The sequence below is a fragment of the Solanum dulcamara genome, chromosome 4 (assembly GCF_947179165.1).
Source record: "Solanum dulcamara chromosome 4, daSolDulc1.2, whole genome shotgun sequence".
NCBI classification, from domain to species: Eukaryota; Viridiplantae; Streptophyta; class Magnoliopsida; order Solanales; family Solanaceae; genus Solanum; species Solanum dulcamara.
Window position 1 is genome coordinate 43,711,058 of NC_077240.1, and position 20,472 is coordinate 43,731,529.

Consider the following 20,472-nt stretch of genomic DNA (forward strand, 5'->3'; position numbering starts at 1 on the left):
TGTTGGCAAGGTTACTTATGAATTGGATTTACCTTCGGAAATAGCTATGGTTTATCTGGTGTTCCATGTGTACAGGTTGAGGAAATGTGTGGGAGATCCTAGTTCCATTATGACCTTGGATGTTGTGAATGTTGAAGGGAATGTGACCTATGAAGAGGTCTTGGTTGAGATTTTGGACCGGCAAGTCAATAGATTGAGGAAAAAAAGAAGTTGCCTTTGTTAAAGTCCTTTTGAAGAATCAACAAGTTGAAAGTGCTATATGGAAAGCGAAAGCGGATATGATGAAATGTTACCCTCATCTTTTTCATTCTACTCAAGCCAAAGGTAATAAATCATTCATGGTCAAGTATTTAAGACTCTTATGTGTTAGTTTTCCTAAGTCTTTATATGCATGCATATTCATGTTTGATGAATTTTAAATGTTATTGTATATTTATTGGGTTGCTAGTCCTCATTCCATGTCCTTCCCTATGTCACTGATTCTCATTCAAGGACGAATGTTCCCAAGGGTGAGATATTGTAAGACCCAAAAAATGTGAAAGGCCACAAACCAAGGGACTAAAGATGAATATTCAGAAAAGTTGCAGAAGCTAGCACCAAAAGCCGATCACACAAGTTGTCACAAACTATGGTAAGAACCATGAAAGTTATCACAAACCATGGTAAGCACCACCGGCCATGGTGAGCAACCATGGTAGAGATTTAGAGACCCAGGTTGCAGGGGACAAACCACGATGGAGGACCACAGACCATGGTGAGCACCACGGGCTTTGAATCCCTCTATGGTAAGACCTCCCAGGACCCTCTGGATTTTTCCCAAGGTGGGTTCCATGAATGACCATCATGGGTCGTGGAACCCTGCACATACCATGGTCTCTCCTCATGGTAAACACCCTGCAAGTCGACTTGAAGACCCGTAATAATCTTCATGGTTCATGAAGTAGCACCGTGGTGAAACTTGAGAGACTACCCCTATAGGTTCGTTTTCCTAATTTCTCTAATTCCCTCGTTACAGGACCCCACCATGGACTGTGGTGAAAACCACGGGTCTTGATGGGATCCCATGAAGTCTATTACGGATAGGTTTTTAAAAGGGGTATTTTAGTCCTCTCCTACATTTCAAAGAAAAATGGTGTCTTGAGGGTACAAACCACCCATCTAAAACTCTTAAACCCTTCCAAGACCTAGATCTACACTTAGACTCAAAACACAAAGTCCTTCTATTCTCAAGCTCTCCAAGAACCTCAAGACAAGGCTAGGGTTTTCAATTTAGGGCATTCAATTTACCATTAATCCTCAAGTTTTCTTTGAGATTTTTTCTCCCATAAGGTATGTGAGCTTTTCATTTGTTCCACCCATGGAGTCCAAATATTTTCTCAACCTAGTATTTTAATTTTAAGTGATGAAATCTTATGGGCATTTACATGACGAGTAAAAATGCATATATTATGATATATTTAAAGTTTATTTATTTATATTGATATATATATTGACTCTCAATTTCATTAAAATGAATGATTTGCTAAAGTGTCTATATGAAGGCTTGAAAGTGGTTTTAAAGTGTATATGATGGATTATTTTAAGATATGTATTTTGATGCATTTCCATGACTCTCATGCATGCCTTAATGCATATGAAATTTTTTATGAAATTAACCCACCCATTTTCCTTATGTTAAAGTAAAGTTGAAATAAAATTTTGACTCCAATGAATGCTACCAAGTAAAGGTTTATGTATAGGTAGTCTTTATGAAATGAATGGTTTATGAAAGTTCTTCTAGCCAAAGAATGTATTCTATGTGATAAGGACAATTCTCACATATTTTAATCAAATGAAAGGTTTTAATGAGCTATTCTACTGAATGATGATTTTATGTCTAAAGTTATATGAATGCTTATGTTATCATGATATTTAAATTCTATTTCGTGGGATTTGACCTAGCACCAAATGTATCCTATAGATGGGGTATCGACCGAAGGGGTTCTTTAGTATATTCTCATGTTACATTAACTATGTGTCACCATAGGGGATCTTGTCGGCTATTTTAGGCTAATGGATCCACAAAATCCCTTAAAGTTAAAGTTGAAGAAATGAATAAATTTGACGGAGTTCTACATTGGGAAGTAGTCTCCCCTCTTCCAATGTGGGAGTTACGCTGGATTCCGTTTAATAGCTCGCATAGTTTTAAATGTTGGTTAAGCTCACTTCCCCACAAAATAAATATTTTAAAGTTTATTTATAATGTTCCTCATTCATGCATTTACTTATGTATATTGCTTATATTTTTATGACATGTTGTTTCTTTATTTTATCATGCTCTCATAGTTAGTACATTCAAAGTACTAATGCATATTTTTCCCCACATGATATCACCATGTCAAAATCGATATTTCTCCACACTCTCCTCCCTGTGGCTAGATTGTTCATTGAAGTCTACTACTAGTGGTGAGTTCCCATGGTCTGGGAATGATACTCCTACCTTTGTAGTTCCTTTTATGTTTAGACCGTTGACTTTCATATTTGATATCTTTGACTAATCTTGAGAGTGAGATAGGGACATTTCTTAGCCCCCGCCAAGTCTAAGGAAGTAGAGGTATTGTTTGACACATAGATGATTTTTTGATGTTGTAAATGACTTTTATCTTATGTTATCTCCCTTAGTCGCATTACCCCATTTATTTTCGCTTGTAGTTTATCATTATCAATGAGATGCTTAATGAATGCTAAGAGGCTTGATTGAGGTGCCTTTTAGTACTTCATTCGCCATGTCATGTCTAGGCCTTAGGCTTGGGTCTTGACAATCCCATATCAAGGTAAACGAAAAGGTATACAATTCTCATGACGATGTTTTGATGCATTGACCAAAAGATTATGATGTTTTAAACTTTATGGTTTTACTCATGTTTTAAGATATAGGTTATACATCTCATGATTCATATTAATTATGTCCTATATTCATTGTTTGTACATATATATTACATAGTGCATTCCATGTACTAACACATACTTTTGCCTATATTGTGTCATAATGTAGAAACGGATAATCATCGTGCACCTCCTATTCGTGAGTAGAGTTGAGCTTGTACTTTCATTGTGGTGAGTCCTTATGTTTTGAGGATGAGATATTTTATTTTCCTTATTTCTTTATGAATTTTATATATTTTCATGGGTGAGCTAGGAGCTTGTCTTGTGTCCCCATCTAGTTAGTAGAGGCATGTGTGATGTCATGGAGTTTATGTTGTCATCTCATTTCTAGTTTAAGACTTAAGTTCTTTAATTGAGTCTTTACTTCCGCATCTATGTCTTAATCTTATTTCTTTACTTACCTTAGTATGTTCATGTATTTTATTCTAAGAGTTTTTGTTGGGGTCCTTCACGATTTTGATCTCCGTGTCGCACTTAGGGTCAAGCTTAGGAGTGACAATTACACGCTTCATAGGTGACATATTAAGGTAAAACCAATTATTAACTTCAACCTCTATCTAGTGAGTATAACTTTCTCCATATCTTCATGAATAGATTCAGGTGCTATCAAAGCAACCTCGCCAACCTCAAACTATACAATAGGAGATCTACAACTCCTACCATAGAGAGCCTCAAACGGAGCCATTTGGATACTTAAACTTATAACTATTGTTATATGCAAACTCAATTAATGGCAAATGGTCATCCAAATTACCCTTGAAGTTAATTACACAAGCTCTAAACGTATCTTTCAAAGTCTGAATAGTCTACTCGGCTTGACCATTTTGATGGTGAAAAGTTGTAATAAGCCTAACTTAAGTACCAAGACACTTCTAAAATAATCTCTAAAATGGATAGGTATACTGAGTACCTTGGTCCGAAATGATAGACAATGGAACACCATGCAACTTGACAAACTCCCAAATATAAAACTTTGCATAATCCTCAGCTAAATAAGTAGTCTTAACGGGAAGAAAATGTGTGGATTTAGTCATTCGGTCAACAACAAACGAAATGGAATTATGTTGATGATGTGTACAAGGTAAACTCATAAGAAAGTTCATATTCAAATTCTCCCACTTCTAAGTAGGAATCTCAATATCTTTTGACAAATCTCTCAATTTTTGACGATCAACCTTTAACTGTTGGAAATTATGACACTTTGTCACAAACTCAGCAATATTCTCTTCATGCCATTCCACTAATAAAATTCCCTCAATTCATGATACATCATGGTGGATCTTGGGTGAATAGAATACTGAGAATTATGAGCCTCGAACAATATCCTTTCTTACAAACTATCAACATCGAGAACACATAAATGAGCTTGATAACAAAGCACATTATCTCCCCATGGGAGAGAGCCTCAATGGCTTTTTCAAAAACCTCTTTCTTAAGTTCAACCAAAGTCGGATCACTATACTATTTTTCCTTCACATCCCACAAAAAAGACGATTCTTAGTTATTTTGCACAATAACACTACCATTCTGGAAATCAACTAAATAAACCCCCAAACGAGCTAGTTTATGCACATTGTTAATCAACTCTTATTTCTCGTCCTTAATATGAGAAATACTATTCATGGACAATCTACTAAGAGCATCAACAACCACAGTTGCCTTTATCGGATGGTAGAGAACACTCATGTCATAGTCTTTCAACAATTCAAGCCACCTCCTTTGGTAAAAATATTGAAATCCTATTGCTTAAATACATATTACAAACTCTTATGATCGGTGAACACATATATATGAACACCATAGAGATAGTGTCTAAACATTATCAAGGAAAACACCACCGTTGTTAATTCAAGATCGTGAGTTGGGTAATTGTTTTCTTGAACTTTAAGTTCCCTTAAAGCATAGGCTATCATACAAATTTTTCATCAACTCACAACTAAGAAAAAATTCTCGAGGCATCACAATACACAACAAAACTATCGGATCCTTCTGATAAAGTCAAAATTGGGGTGGAAGTAAGTCGATCTTTCAACTCTTGGAAACTTTTCTCACATACTTCAGACCATTAGAATTTTATCTTTTTTTGAGTCAACGTAGTCAAAGGCGAAGTAATACAGAAAGATGATTCAACAAACCATTTATAGTAACCGGCTAAACCTAAGAAACTTCAAATATATGAGGGACAAAGAGGTCTTGGCCAATTCTTCACTGCCTTAATCTTCTTAGGATAAACTCTAAAACTATCACCGAAAGTAGTATGGGCAAAGAACGCAATCGACCTCAACCAAAACTCACACTTGCTAAATGTAGCAACCAATTGACGATCCTTAAGAACATGCAAGACAATCTACAAATTATCAACGTGTTCATCCTCACTTCGAGAATAGATCAAAATATAATCAATGAACATAAAAGAACGTATACAAATATTTTTTGAACACCTATTTGTCACGACCCAACTCCGTAGGCTATGACTGAGGTCCGACCTGGACCCCTATATACATAAATCTCAACTATAAGAACTATACACAAGAATCCAGAAGGTGATAGCAAATTCGTCTGCATATAGCCTCTTTCATTTGCACCATGTCATGCAAGGGCCGACAAGGCTTTCTTAACATAATAACATTTATAATATGTCATATAGGCACAACTGAATCAAACTCGTAAACAACCCACTTACATATGTCTATAGACATCTAAGAATATTAATAGTAACATATGGCGGGAAAGGGCCCCTAACGTACCCCTGAATAAATAACTATATACATTATACGATCAGCACCAAAAGATAGGCTCTAGAATAGTGGAGAAGTTCCGACATAGCTTAGTGGGAGTCCTAATCTGGTGGATCTCCAAAGTAAGTATTTACCTGCGGGCATAATATGCAGCCCCCCTCCCCCCAAATAAAGGAAGGTCAGTACGATATATGTACTTAGTATGTAAAACATAACACATCATAGCTGAGACCATAACTGAAACAAGGATGCAGGGGACAAGTGTAACAAATAACAAATTAATGTACCTACACCTTAGGACATGTAGTCACATACATCATCATACGCTGTGCCTACCTCGCTAAGGAACTCAGTTTCATAACTATTTCATCATATTACCATATCACCATATCATCATCCCCTCTCATCATGTATATTATTTCATCAGGTCATCATATACGGCATCATATCATCACATATGGCATAATCTTATTGTATATGTCATCATAGTATATACGGTCCACTATGGGGCTCGGGGTCACAAGTGTATCCCTATATTTTCATATGCATGCCTACGTAAGTATCCGTCCCTTTAGTGAGGGACTCGGTGAAAGAGTAATGTATATAACGTACAACGCCGGCCCCTTTATGGGACTTGATACCATTATCATATAGTAAAATATACCAAGGAACGTTCGGCCCGATCCATAATTTAAAACAATGTCAAGGAACGTACGGCTCGGTCCACATTTTCATCATATCATCATATATATATATATATATATATATATATATATTTGGCCTGGGACTCGGTGAATAACTTCATCACATACGACATCATTGTATGCTTCAACTTCATTATATACGGTATTTCTTCATTGTATACTTCATATATATATCTACATAGCTGGCCCAAGACTCGGTGAGAGAGTAATAAAGTTGTGCACGATAACATTCCTGGCCCATCGTGGGACTCGGTGAAAGAAGGGTTACCGTATGCACGAGAAGAGTAGTGAGAAATCATATACAAATAGGTCATACCCTGAGACTCAATGAAACAGTCAAGTGAACCATCACTTGAAGACCAGAGAAGTAATTCTCTGAGGTACCATTTAGATGTTATTAGGGATTTCATCAATTAGGGCCTCAGGAACCACAGGCATGTACCAAGATAATGCCACACAGTTAAAGCAATCAAAGACATAATTTATGTAATCAGACACATAGCGTATACAATCAGAGACATAGCTTATACAATCAGAGACATTTCTCCTCTCAGAGCCTTTCAGAATAGGAGCTTATATTTCAACTTACTATTCAATATATAGGTGGCTCGGGAGCAGTAATCTAACTACTTTAGGACCCTTAGTATTCAAGGGTGACTACGAGTCACGAATTACGTCCGTAACCTCTAAATGGAATTATCTCTAAACTCATATCAGACATCATTTCCCATACCTTAATCCCCTTTCAAAGAGATAAATAGGCAAGCCTTATATGTACTACTTATCATCCTACAAAAGACTTGAAAAACGAGGACTCCACTTATTGCAAGAGTTCTAACATCCAGAAGTGAACAAGGGTCTTGGCTCCTACTCATAGCTTTATGAATGGAATGACTCCCAAATTTTGTATATATATAAATTAAGGCCAAGACATTCCAAAAGAAAAAAAGGGTAAGCTTCACATACCTTTAGTGGATTAATTGTAATCCAGCTTGCCTCGTTACCTCCTTGACCTAATAACATGAGAGTAAATACTGAGTTTAATGACCTTTATCTTTCCAATTTCCAACTCTACAACCAAGTACCCATAGGAATCATTTCCTTATCGAATACCCTCGATTAGTTTGTTACTAGTTCCAAAGTTACCAAAAATCGGGCAGTATCTCCCCTATAACTTTAACATCCCCAAGATTTCACTTGGCAAAAATTTCAAAAACCATACCAAAAACAACAACCATCAGCATATATATAAATAAATCACTTCAACATTACCCAATATAACTCCAAATAACTAGCTCAAAACTACGATACCAAAATAGAGTTTTTAACCTTTATTTCGTAAAACCTTTAACCATACTAAATGGGGGGTCGTGTGGCTGCAACCAGAATCATCCACACCCTTTTTAGAAACCTGTACAACACACAACCACACAAGCTACAACCGCGGCCCACAATCACAACACCCTATGCGATTCGACTTAGCTTTGACGACTTCAATTTAGTTTGTTTCTAATGTCAAGCATCCTTATGCAATGTTTCCACTTCCAACCTTATTTAATACATGTAATATACTTATAAAATCATCATAAACCCCAATTTAAAAGGAAAAACCTTACCTTGCCTGAAACTCGCCAAAACTTGCCTCGGAAGTTCCTTTAGCGTGACTAAAACTTTGTGTCTGCTTGCTAACATTTTGGCGCTGCTCCAAACCATAAATTTACATTATTAACATCTTCATAACATCTTGGTATACCCTAGATAATTAATTCATGGAATGATATCGGAGGCTTACCTTTCTTTCTCCTTGGCCGAACCTACTCTCTCTCTAGTTCTAGATTTTTCTTCTCTTCTTTCTTTGTCTAGAGGCCTCTTGAACTAGGAAGATAAATGAATTTCTTGTAGATAAGAATGATTCATAACATATATATATATAGTCTACTTTAGGGGGATGATACGTGTTAACTACTAAGTGGTGACACATGTCAAGCCCTAAGTGGTAACACGTGTAAAGCCCTCATTGGGCCAACACATCCCTTTCTCCTACCACAGGCTGCCACATAACAAGTGGGGTCCACCCTCTTTCTCCAGCTGCTACCACATGGAACTCTCCCTTGCTTCCATATGGCACTCTCTCATGCTTCCATGTGTCACTCTTTTTTCCTCCTCGTGGGTTAGTAATCTCATCTTACTTTACGAACCTATATAATCCTTGTTATGTAAGCTTGGTATGTACTCAAGTATCTTAAGTATGTAAGATTTCCAAGTTGGTAGCTTACGTAAGTAAGTCGATTCCTAAGACTCATTATTTGGTTTCCAACTTCTTCCGGATTCTTATAATGCTATTTCCAATCTTTCCTATCATGAGGTTCATATTCTCCCTTCCTTAGAGTTGTTTGATAGAGTTATGGACTATCTGTCTCCCATGGTAACTTCTAAGAAGCTTGAGAAGCTTTAAGAAACTTAAGAATCCTTCCAAAAACTTAAGAACCTTTCAAGATACTTAAGAAGCTTAAGAAGTTTAAGAACCTTCCAAGGTACAAAAGTACGGGGTGTAACACTATCCATCAAATCCATAATAGATGTAGGAGCATTTGTTAGTCAAAACGACATAACCAAAAATTTATAAAGACCATATCGAGTTTTGAAGGTCATCTTTGAAATTTCACATTCTCTCAGTCTAAGTTGATGATAACCCAATCAAAGATGAATCTTTGAAAAGTGGCTAGCACTTTAAACATAATCGAACAAGCCATCAATCCTTGGGATGGGATGATTATTCTTGATGGTGACATTATTCAATTATCGATAATCAATATACATATGGAAAGAACCATCTTTCTTGCGAAAAAAATTAATTGGAGCACCCCTTGAAGAGATACTCAGTCTAATGAAATCCTTATTTAAAAGTTCCTTTAACTGATCCTTCAACTCGTTGAGCTCTCTCGGAGCCACTCTATAAGGAGGAATACAGTAGGAGAAGATTATTACCAAATTTGATTTCCCTTTCGAGAGGATTACCAAAAAGATCATTCGAAAATATTTCTGAAAACTCATTCATTACAGGAACTGACTCAAGAGTAGAGGTTTCACAATTTGTATCCCTAACCCATACTATATGATAAATATAACCTTTAGAAATCATTTTCTGAGCTTTAAGTCACAAGATAACCTGACCCTTAAACACAAAACAATACCCTTCTATTCTATGGATGGTTCATTATGGAACTCAAACTTAACCACTGGGGTTCTGTAACAGATATATGCATAACAAGAATGTATCCAATCCATACCAAGAATAAATAAAATAAGTCACATCTAACTCTACAAGATTGGTTAAAGTTATTTCATGTAGATATGAGACCAAAACTTTCTAAATATCTGCTTAGCTAAGACTGAATCATCGATAGGGGTATAGACAGAAAAACGTTCTAACAAGACCTCGAGACGGACATCAAACTTTAAAGCAAGACAAAGAGTCACAAAAGAAAGATTTTCTCTAGGATATAACCAAGCATAAGCATCAAATTTAAAGACTCGTAACATACTTGTGACCACATCAGCGAGATACTCCAAATCATCTCAAGCCTGAAGAGCATAAAACATGTGCTGACCGCTAGAACCAAATGAAGTACCCTACTGAGTTGGGGTACCTAATGAAGTAGTTTGTGTTTGAGGATGAACATCTCTACCCTTTCTAGCAAATGAAGGGAAATATCTCACCTTATGAACTATCTTATCACAACAATAACCTACATTAGAACTGTCTAAAAAATCTCCTCGATGGTTCTTTCCACACTTCTAACATGGGGGTATAGTCTAACCACTAGAAGCTCCTCCTTGAGACTTAGGGTTAGACACCCTATATTTGTCTAACATTAGATTCAGAGCACTAGATGAATTCAGGATGGAGTACTTCTGTTCCAACTAAGAAAGACCACTATTATCCGACCTTAAATGTGAATAGTCACCACTATCAGTCCTTTCCCTCTTTGCCTCCCTATCCCTCTCCTTAATCTTTTCTTCTTTAATTTGTTTGGCATGAGTAATAAAATCAAGAAATTTATCTCCTTAATCAATATTTTGGTTCTACATTCTTTGACCACCATGTTAGAAACACCGAAAACAAACTTGCTCATACAAGCTCTAGAGTCATCTACCACTGCCGAAGCATACTTGGATAATTGAGTAAACTTCAAGGCATATTCTCTCACACTCATGTTACCATTTTTAAAATTTATGTACTCTTGTACCTTAGCCTCCGTCACCTATAGGGAGAAAAAATGGTCAATAAAAGCACTCTTAGACTTTTCCCAATCCAAAGGATCCACATCAATAGCATGTTCTCCTTTTCATTGGTTGAATCAAAATTGAGAAACTCCCTTAAATTGCTAAGAGTCCTAATCCGCCTTTTCTGCCTGGGTCACAACCATGATTGCAATAATCTTTTGGATCCCCTCAATAAACCCTTGTATATCTTCGTCTACCTTAGAACCATGAAATTTCGTAGGATTCATTATTGTAAAGTCTCATACCCTTGTTGCTACCATTACCTACTTGTAGGTTCATAGGAGCAACCACCTCACGATTGGATTTTTCCACCATGGCTTGGGAAAGAAATTGGAAAGTAGCCCTAAATTAGACATGAGAGACTTGCTCGGTCAAAGGACCAGAAAGAGCTTGAGGCTTCTAATCTTGATTCACGTGCCTTCTAAATGGAGCTATTCTTGGAGGCATGATTCTTAAATACATAGAATATAAGTTAGAAGGAAACCTTAAATGCCTCATAGCCTCTCATTTATAAATGTTGTGCACTTCACATTCACGAATAAGACTCTACTCGACACAAGACACCCTACGACACTAGAACTTGAAGCTCTGATACCAAGTTTGTCATGAACCAAGCTAGACCCTAGATGTAACATAGTAAATATGATCCTGAGGGATCCTAATCAAGCCTCCCATCATTAGCATGACTCAAGATAACATTAAAATTAACGTAGAAGATACCTCTTTAAAGGTAATTTTATCATAGCAACTCAGAATAAAAGAATCTGAGAATAACACTGGAAAGAAGAAATAAACCATACCAGTTTGACATAGCCTCTAATGACATAGATGGGGCAGAGGACAAGCCCTAGTTCACCAACAATCTAAAAGAAATATTATATGAATAGAAGTATCATAGAAACGTCCTTTGAACATGAGGACTCTCCAAACTATAAAGCTGAGCGAAGTTTGTACTAACCACAACAATAAATGGGAGCATCATGACCTATATTATAAAATAATACAGGCAAAAGAAGTATGTAGTCACTAATATGGAATGTACTAAGTATGGAAAATGTGTGATGCATGAAATAAAACATTATAATGCAATGACCAAGCTAAAATATAATTTCATTCCTATAAATTTCTTTAAAAACATAAATATGGTCAATGCAAAACTTATAAGTAAATCATAATTGAAATCATTATTAGTAAGAGAAACCATTAACTGACATAAACCATTTGAGCTATAACATGGAGACCGGTGTCATACCTCTAACACCTAAAAGAGATTGTCCTACTCGCCAAGGTAAGGACTATTTACATGAGCTATTTGTGGATCACTAGCATAAAGTTTGATTGTCCAAATTAAGACATCTAACGGGGGCACGTAGTTATGAGACTTAGGTGATTACTCCTAGTGCACTCGATAGTAGGTGAACTCTCAACAAGAATATCATAAATAAACAAATCATAATTTTTAGGAAGAGAGGTAAGAATCCAGCAATACCAAGTTTTTCATAAAATACATAAAATCATAAGAATAAATCCTTAAAATATAGTATAAAGCTCAACCCAATCAAAGTAATAAGAGATACTTAATCAAAATTATCTAGATCATGATAAGCTTTTCATAGAAAATCACACTTCAATCAAAGTGCCTAAATAATGAAAAACCTTCATGATGAGATTACTTTCCTTTTGAAGCAAACATTAGTTTCATAACATTCATGTTAATACCTCATCTAAATCATACTCAAAATCATGATTCATAAATTCATGACGCATGCATAATTTTCTAAATATAATTCATAATCACAAAATAGGCATAATGCATGGGTTCATGTAAATTTTATAAAAAATGTATAATTAAGACTAATTTATGCATAATGACATCAATTGAAGTGAAATAGATCATAATTAATTGAACCCAATGCAATATCATCAAAAACGGAGTTTTGGAAGAAATCATAAAAGGAATTTGAAAACACTTTGAGACTCAATGAATGGAAAAGATTCAATGGATGAAATTCCCACATACTTTTGCGGGCCATTGAAACTTATCAATACGTGCCTTTTAAATTGTAAATGGCACATTCTCTCAAAACAAAGTTTCCATAAGTAAAATAAGTCAAAAATTAGTAATCCCGCTAAAACTAATGGAAAGCATAGTGTAACCAAAAGTAGTTCAAATCTCTTTTCTTTTAGAAATTAGATGCAAATATGCTATGAACATTGCTTTCACACCAACATAGTCCAATCATCATCCCAAATCAATCCAAATCATACACACAACTGGGTAAACACTTGTCACAACTTTGATGTACTAACCTTGAACTTCCACCAGTCTAAACTCATGACCTTAAGACCAATATTTCAAAAAATAAAGAGATACATTCAAACATAACTCAAAAGAGGCACACAATTCACCAAAAAAATCAATTGCATAGAACTAAGTTTCATACCACCTAAGAGAAATCTAATGATCTAAGTGACAACCAAGCCATGAATCATCTTAAACTAAAGCTCATCGACTAAAATACAGCTATATAACCCGAAATGGCCAATAATTCTCACTAAGGATCAAGAACACCTATAACTTAGTCCTAATACAATTCTAACTATCACACTACTCAATTACAAAGGTAATCAATCTAAGGCAAGTCTAAAATAGGAAAACCATAACATACCTCAACGTTGTATACCGCACATGAACAACTATTACAAGAACAAAAGTTGGGTGAAAATGGAGTCCAATTTGTAACTCAAATGGTACAAATACTAATCCTTGAAGGTTTGAAATTAAAGAATTTAAGTTCAAAATGAAATTGAACCACAAAATTAATGCTAGAATGGAATTGAAAAAGTAGAAAGGAAAGGAATTACCTTTGAAGCACTGGAAATGGAAAAGAAATTAGCAAACTAACCTAAGCCCGAGCTCTCTTCAAATGGATTTCTTTCTTGAAGAAGTGACAAAAAAAAGAAAATTAAATCCCCCAGCAATAACTGCAAAAGCGATTAAATGGTCGCTTAAGAGGACATCTTTAGCCGTCAAGCATCACAAATGCGACTCTCGCCTAAGAGGGTCCTACAGCAAAAGAGGCTTGCAAGACACAAAAGTGGTTGGCCAGTCGCTAAAGTGATACCTATCTCCCCTGATGCCTCTCTCTTTCGTGGTACCTAGATTGCTTAATCAGCTACCGCTAAAGCAACCATGGGCTGCTAAAGTGACAATACCAGTGACTTTTGTATCAGTAGTTTGGAGCACAGTGCTCTAACTTTTAATGGACCCTAGAAATTATTCAGGGTCCGAACAATGCAAAACCAAATGTGCTACCCAGTCGAAAATGACATTCTGAACACAACCAAGGAGGTCATCTCATCAAAATGTTAAAGTCAATACTTACAAACAAAAGTCAAGCAAAATGCTAAAATCTACAAAATGGCCTTGGAAGCCTCGGGAATTAAACCAAAGGTCATTCTAGATCAAACAGGATATTTTGGAACTAACCGCGCTAGTGGAATTTCATTTCGAGCATGTTTACCAAGAATGTTGACCAAAGTCAATCTTTTGCCAAAATAAAGCTAAAATACCTAATTGCACAAACATAAAATGATAGGCCCGAAACCAAAACCAACCATCAAACTAGACCAAAATGATTCTTTCGAAGCTGATAAAATTTATAGAATCTTCATTGCACATCAAAATCTCTAGATGTCGACTAAAGTCATCTGTTTCCAGCCTTAAGCCTTTAAAATAACCAAACCAACCCAAAACACTTCCTACTACCTCAAGAATTGTGCCATCCATCTCAACACAACATAAAACCTATAAAAACCTATAGAAAGGGCAATAAAGTAAAAGAATACAAAAAATACAAAAATGACCATGAGGGTCATTACAAGTTTTGTAGTAGCTTTATAAATGTGATTTCCAGTTTTTTTGAAGGATCTTTTATTTTGTATATATTTTGGTTTCTTGTGCCTTGAATCTTCTGTTATTTCTTTAAATTATTTATTCTTGTATAGTTTCTACCCTTAATCGTATTACTTATAGTTCCAAGATACAAGTTGTCTTACCTTCTGGTGGGTTATAGTAGTCACCATCATAACTCGAGAAGTCGTATCATGACAAGTTGGTATCAGAAACCCAAGTTCACCGGTCTCAATTTTATAGAGCTAATGTCTATCAAAGTCCTACGGATTTGTGCAGAGATGTTCCCAACTTATCTCTAGAAGGCTACAAGATATCGTTAGGAAGATCCCCTCTTTCGTATCATTTTTGTAAAGTGTTTGTCTGATTGGTTTCATGGAATCTCACTTATTTTGTTCTTTTATAGGATGGCTCACACATATGATATAATAGTCAGCATTCTTGATAAAATAAGAACAAGCCCCCACATTTAACCCCCCTTTCTTACCATTAGCAAGAACTTATTTCAGTTGTATATCATAAGGAATTCAAACAACTGCCTAGGGCCTATAGATAGAGCCCCAGCTAGGGGAAGAGGATGACCACAAGGTCATGCCAGGGTTGGAACACTAGTCCATGATAGATAGAGGACTTCAGAGTTAGTGGTGGAGCCTCAGACAACATATGTGCCTTCATAGCCCATGGTGCCGAGACCAGCGTAGTCACCACCCACTTTAGCTATAGTATCATACCTTAAAGCAGTCTTTACCCAACTATTAGAAGTATAAGGGGGTATGCAGTAGGACCTAGCTCTAGGTTTACTAGCACCACATGGTCAGCATGAAACAATGACACCTTAGGTTCAGCCGCAAGAAGAACCCGTTGTTGTCCAGCTAGTTACCCAAATCGAGGTTATTCCATTAGAGGAGCAGATGATGCTTGGGAAATTCTTGATATTTTCTCCTTCACTATTTTTTTCGATTAGTAGAAAGGATGCCCATAAGTTTCTGACTACTCATTTTAAGCAGCTATAATATTTGTGTCTTATAAACTCAAGAGGAGCCACCTTCACAGCTTATCAGTTCTAAAGGCCAACTAGGATATAGTGGCGCTTTCACTTAGAGACCAAACGAGTTGGGTTGCCTCCATTATCTTAGGATGAGTTCTTAGAGGCCTTTCTATCCAAGTTCATTTCGTAGAGCATTAGAGATAGACTCTGTGATCAATTCCCTAGGTTAAAGCAGGGCTAATGACTGTGTCTGAGTATGAGGCTTGGTTCCATGAGCTCTCCCACCATACTATGATGATATTACCGACTGATCAGGAGAGAATTTGATGCTTTGCTCATATATTTAGGTTTTTAGTTGATATTAGAGACCAAGCGTATGATTATGGCTGCCCTTTCTTGGAGTTTGTTGACTAGGCCCAAACTATAGAGTATCGCCATTGCTAGGCTGAATGGTACAATGATAAAAAGGCTAAAAACTAGGGAGGTTATAGTGGGTACCAGTATAGGGGTAGCAACTCTTATGATAATACTCGCTAATAATTTGAGTAGGGTCAGTCTAGTCGTCCTATTCAAGAGTTAGTTCATCATTCAGAGGGTGAGTAGTACAGGCAAGGTGGTGCTAGTACAACCCAAGTCAGGGTTTAGGTAGTTCACAACTAGTTACTTTAGGTCATGAGGTTCGTCCTTATAATGCTAGCAGACCTCACAGCATTTTTATAATTATGGGAAGTTTGATCATAGGTCTAGAGAGTTCTCGTTGCATAGGAATTCTACACCAGCCTACATGTCATATGGCCAGCTCCAACAACAACACCTTTTGCTAGATGTAGAGGCCAAGGTCCACCATTATGATGGTTATTTGGATGTATGTGGTGGTCCTTGGGGAGGCAGGTCTGGTGGCAGGGTTGATGCACAAGGAAGAGAGAATAGTGCCACTTCTATGTAACACTAGTAAGGGCAGAGGCTAATGCATTGAATGATATTATCTCATGTATGATTTTTTATACCATAAATCCATCTTGGATTTATATGATTCGGGTTCTACATTATCATATGTATCTCTATATTTTGTTTCCTAGTTGAATGTTTTCTCAGAGCCCTATCAGTGTTAGTACGTGTTTCAACCCCTATGGATGCTACTTTAGTTGTGGATCGGGTGTATAGATTTTTCTTAGTGACTATGCAGGTGCGACACTTGGGTTGACCTAGTTGATTTCTCTATGTTAGATTTTGATATTATTTTAGGCATGGACTGGCAATTCCCTCATAGTGTGGTCTTAGATTTCTAGGATAAGACCATTATATTAGTCATGCTTGATGTTTCTTCGATTATGTGGCAGGACTCTGTTAGTCTCCCACAGATAAGGGGGATATCTTATCTTCGTGTGCAGAGATTTATGGCTAGCTACAACTTAGCCTACTTGGCTTATGTTAGGGATATTAGTATGGAGCGCCCTACTATTGATCCAGTTCCTATAGTGTGGAAGTTCACGGATGTGTTTCCACAGACCTATCTGGCCTTCCAAGCGTGTGATATTAACTTTTCCATTGACCTTGAGCTGGGTACTCATCCTATTTTTGTTCTTCCCTATCATGTGGCCCCATAGAGCTCAAAGAGCTTTGTGTTCAACTTTAGTATCTCTTGGCTAAGGTATTCATTTGGCCTAGTATATTTCCTTGGGTTCCCTAGTATTGTGGTGAGAAAGATGGACCGATCTATACGGATGTGTATTGACTACAGACAAACAAGTAAGGTAACAATGAAGAACCATTATTATATTCCTCATATTGTTGACTTGTTTGACTAGATTCATAGTTTTACAGAGTTTTCTAAATTGATTTATGGTTCGACTACCTTTTTGTTCTTTTTTAATATTATTTTAATGAGCCTTGAGTGGTTTAGGGGCTTAGAAACACCCCTAGGCCTTAGCATAAATATAAAGTAGAAAAAGTACAAAGGAGGGGGACATAAACCTTACCTCCGAGTCTATGTGGTTCATAATTAGACTAACCAACTAAGGTCGATCGACTCATCCCCAATACTGTCAAAATGTAATCCTAGATACTAAGAACCTATAAGAGCAGACTTCTCTCAATACAAATATCTAGGAAAACTTTAAATGATGGAGACTCTCCCCTTATAATCCAAAATAAGAAGAAAATTTGAAACCTATGTCCTACAACGGAGCTTTAACTGAACATAAGAAATAGCTAAATTGAATAGGAAAGAGTAGACAAAATTAGACATAGAGACTTCTAGATAAAATTCAAAATACAACAAGTCAAGGTGGTTGTTTGATCCTTTTTTTCTTTTCTCTTCTAGAACTTGCCATCCCTAGCTTGTCCAACTTGAAGTAGACCTTGATTTCTTGTGGAGGTTGATGAATATTGTAGAAGTGTTGTATGTGCTACAGCATATGGTTTTACTTAGACAATGTGTTTGCAGTGAAATTTTCTTCTCAGAAGACATGTGTGCACTGGAACATGGACCACAAGCTGCAGCTCTGTAGTGCACCTGTGAATACTCCATGATGGTAACTCCACCCTCTTGTGAATATGTTTGCATTGGAAGAACTCCAGGAATTGGATCATTTGTTGTAGCTCTAGAGTATACAAGCACAAAATTGGAAAAAGAGAGGAACCTACACTACTCTTATTCAAGTTGAAAAAATAATAAATAAGGTATTCTATGTTCCAAGAACTGTGGGAGCATGCAAAGGAGGTGGTGGACTTCATGTGTACCCTAACAAAAAACCAAAATTATAATTTGCTAGACAGATCCCTCAAGGGGTAGTTTGATCCTTTTTCTCTTCTTTCTCCTGAAATTAGCCATTCCAGCTTTGTCCATTTTGAAGTACCCCTTGAAATCTTTTGGAAGTTGGTGATAGTTGTAGTAATGTTGTGTGTGATCAACAATGTGGCTTTTCTTTGAAAGAGTGTCTACAGGGAAATTAGCTTCCTTAAAGACATGTCTGCATTCAAAGACTTCCAGCAACTTATCCAATTCCTGCAGTTCAATGATGTAGGTATGGATGCTCTATGGAAGCTTGATGTCATGTTAAAGCCACTTGACCAGCAATTCAGAGTCAACTTCAAGGAGTACCCTTCTGCAACCATATTGTAAGCACGACAGAATGCCAAAATTTGTTGCTTGCACTTCAGCTTGGTTATTAGAACTAAAGCCTAAGGGAGTGGCTAATGCATAAATCAGCACACCCTTATGATCCCTCAAAATTCTCCCTGCCCCTATCTTCCCTGGATTATCAATTGCACTACCATCTGTGTTAAGTTTGACCAAGGTGGGAGGGGGCTTGGCCCATCATACTTAGATTACTCTCATCTCATGTCTTCTATTTTCAATAATGGTAACCAATTCATTCCAATTACCTGGCTAACCCACATAAGGTTACACAGTGGAGATCAACATATATAAGCCTTTGATAGTGGAGAAGATTACTTTGGTAGTATTGAAACTTTGCCCCTATATTTACTAGCACATCTATTCTTCCACACATTCTAATATATGGAGATGGGAGTAGCTTGAAGGATAAGTTGATGAGCAGAGTTATTAGTCTTAAAGGTCCACCATTTCATCAAAATGTTTCTCAAAGGACTGTAAACATGCAGGATCCCCAACCAGCTGGAGAAGTGCTTCCAAATGTCCTTAACAAATCTTCTTGATGAAAAAATATGGTCTACATTATCTAATACCAGTTTTGAAACAATAAGAACAGGCTACTGGTGGTACCCCAAAAGTAGTAATTTTTCCATTGGTAGGAAGTTTGTATCTCAGGACCCTCTAAAGCAAGAATGAAGCCTTGAAAGAGATATTATGATGAAGTCAAAGTATCAGTCAAAGTCTTGGTCTTTTTCTTCCTCACATGTTCCTAAGAAGATTTGCAGGTGAAGTTTCGATATGACTACATCTTCTAGTGAGCCTAATCAAGAGTACCTTGCTGGAACCTGATTTTAGTGTCGAGAATTGCCTGGATCAAGTGCTGGGGAGCTTGTTATCTGAATTTCTCTTCATTCCATCTTCCATTCCTCAGAAACATGGAGACAGTAGAGTTTTTGAGCCTTATAATATATTTATTGTGATTGGCTAAAGGACAAACTCCCAACCAGTCATCCCACCAAAACCTGCAGCTCCTAGAGTACAAAGTCCACTGTATATAAGGCTCTATATCACCCTTATTCTTCATCATGTTCTTCCATATGAGAGATTGGCCTGTGTTCCACTTTTTTATGATAGAGTGGGCTCTTTGGCAATATTTAGCTATTTAGCTTTAAGGAAATCTCCCCATAAAGTTCTCTTAGACCTGAATATCTACCAGTGCTTGTATTTTAGGGCTAAGCAAACATCTTCCAATTTTTTGACACCAATACCTCCTTTCTCATATGATAAGCTAAGAGTTTCCCATGAGGCCTAGTGGTACTTCCTTTTCTCCTTATCTCAAACCTAGAAAAAATTAGCAATAAGGCATTTGATCTGCTTTAAAGTAGTCCTGGTAGGGGTTATAGCAGACAATAAATATATAGGGAGTGATTGAAGCACTGATTTAACTAAAGTGGCTCTACCCTCATAATTCAGCATCCTTGTATGCCACCTTTGGATTTTAGTAATCACTTTTGCAACCATACTAGTAAAATAGATTATCCTTTGCCTTTCTATGTACAATAGACATCCCAAGTAAGTAATAGGACCATATGTACATTTGTAACCTGTGATAGAAACCACTCTGTCAATTATATCAGTAGGGGTGTGAGAAGGGATCAAAAATTGGTTCTTGTACTTATTAATAAGTTGCTCAGAAGTATCCTCATACACCTGCAATGTCTTCATGATCAGTTTAAGGGAGAACTTGGAAGTTGAGGTGAAAATGATAATATCATCTACAATACTCAAGTAGTTAATTT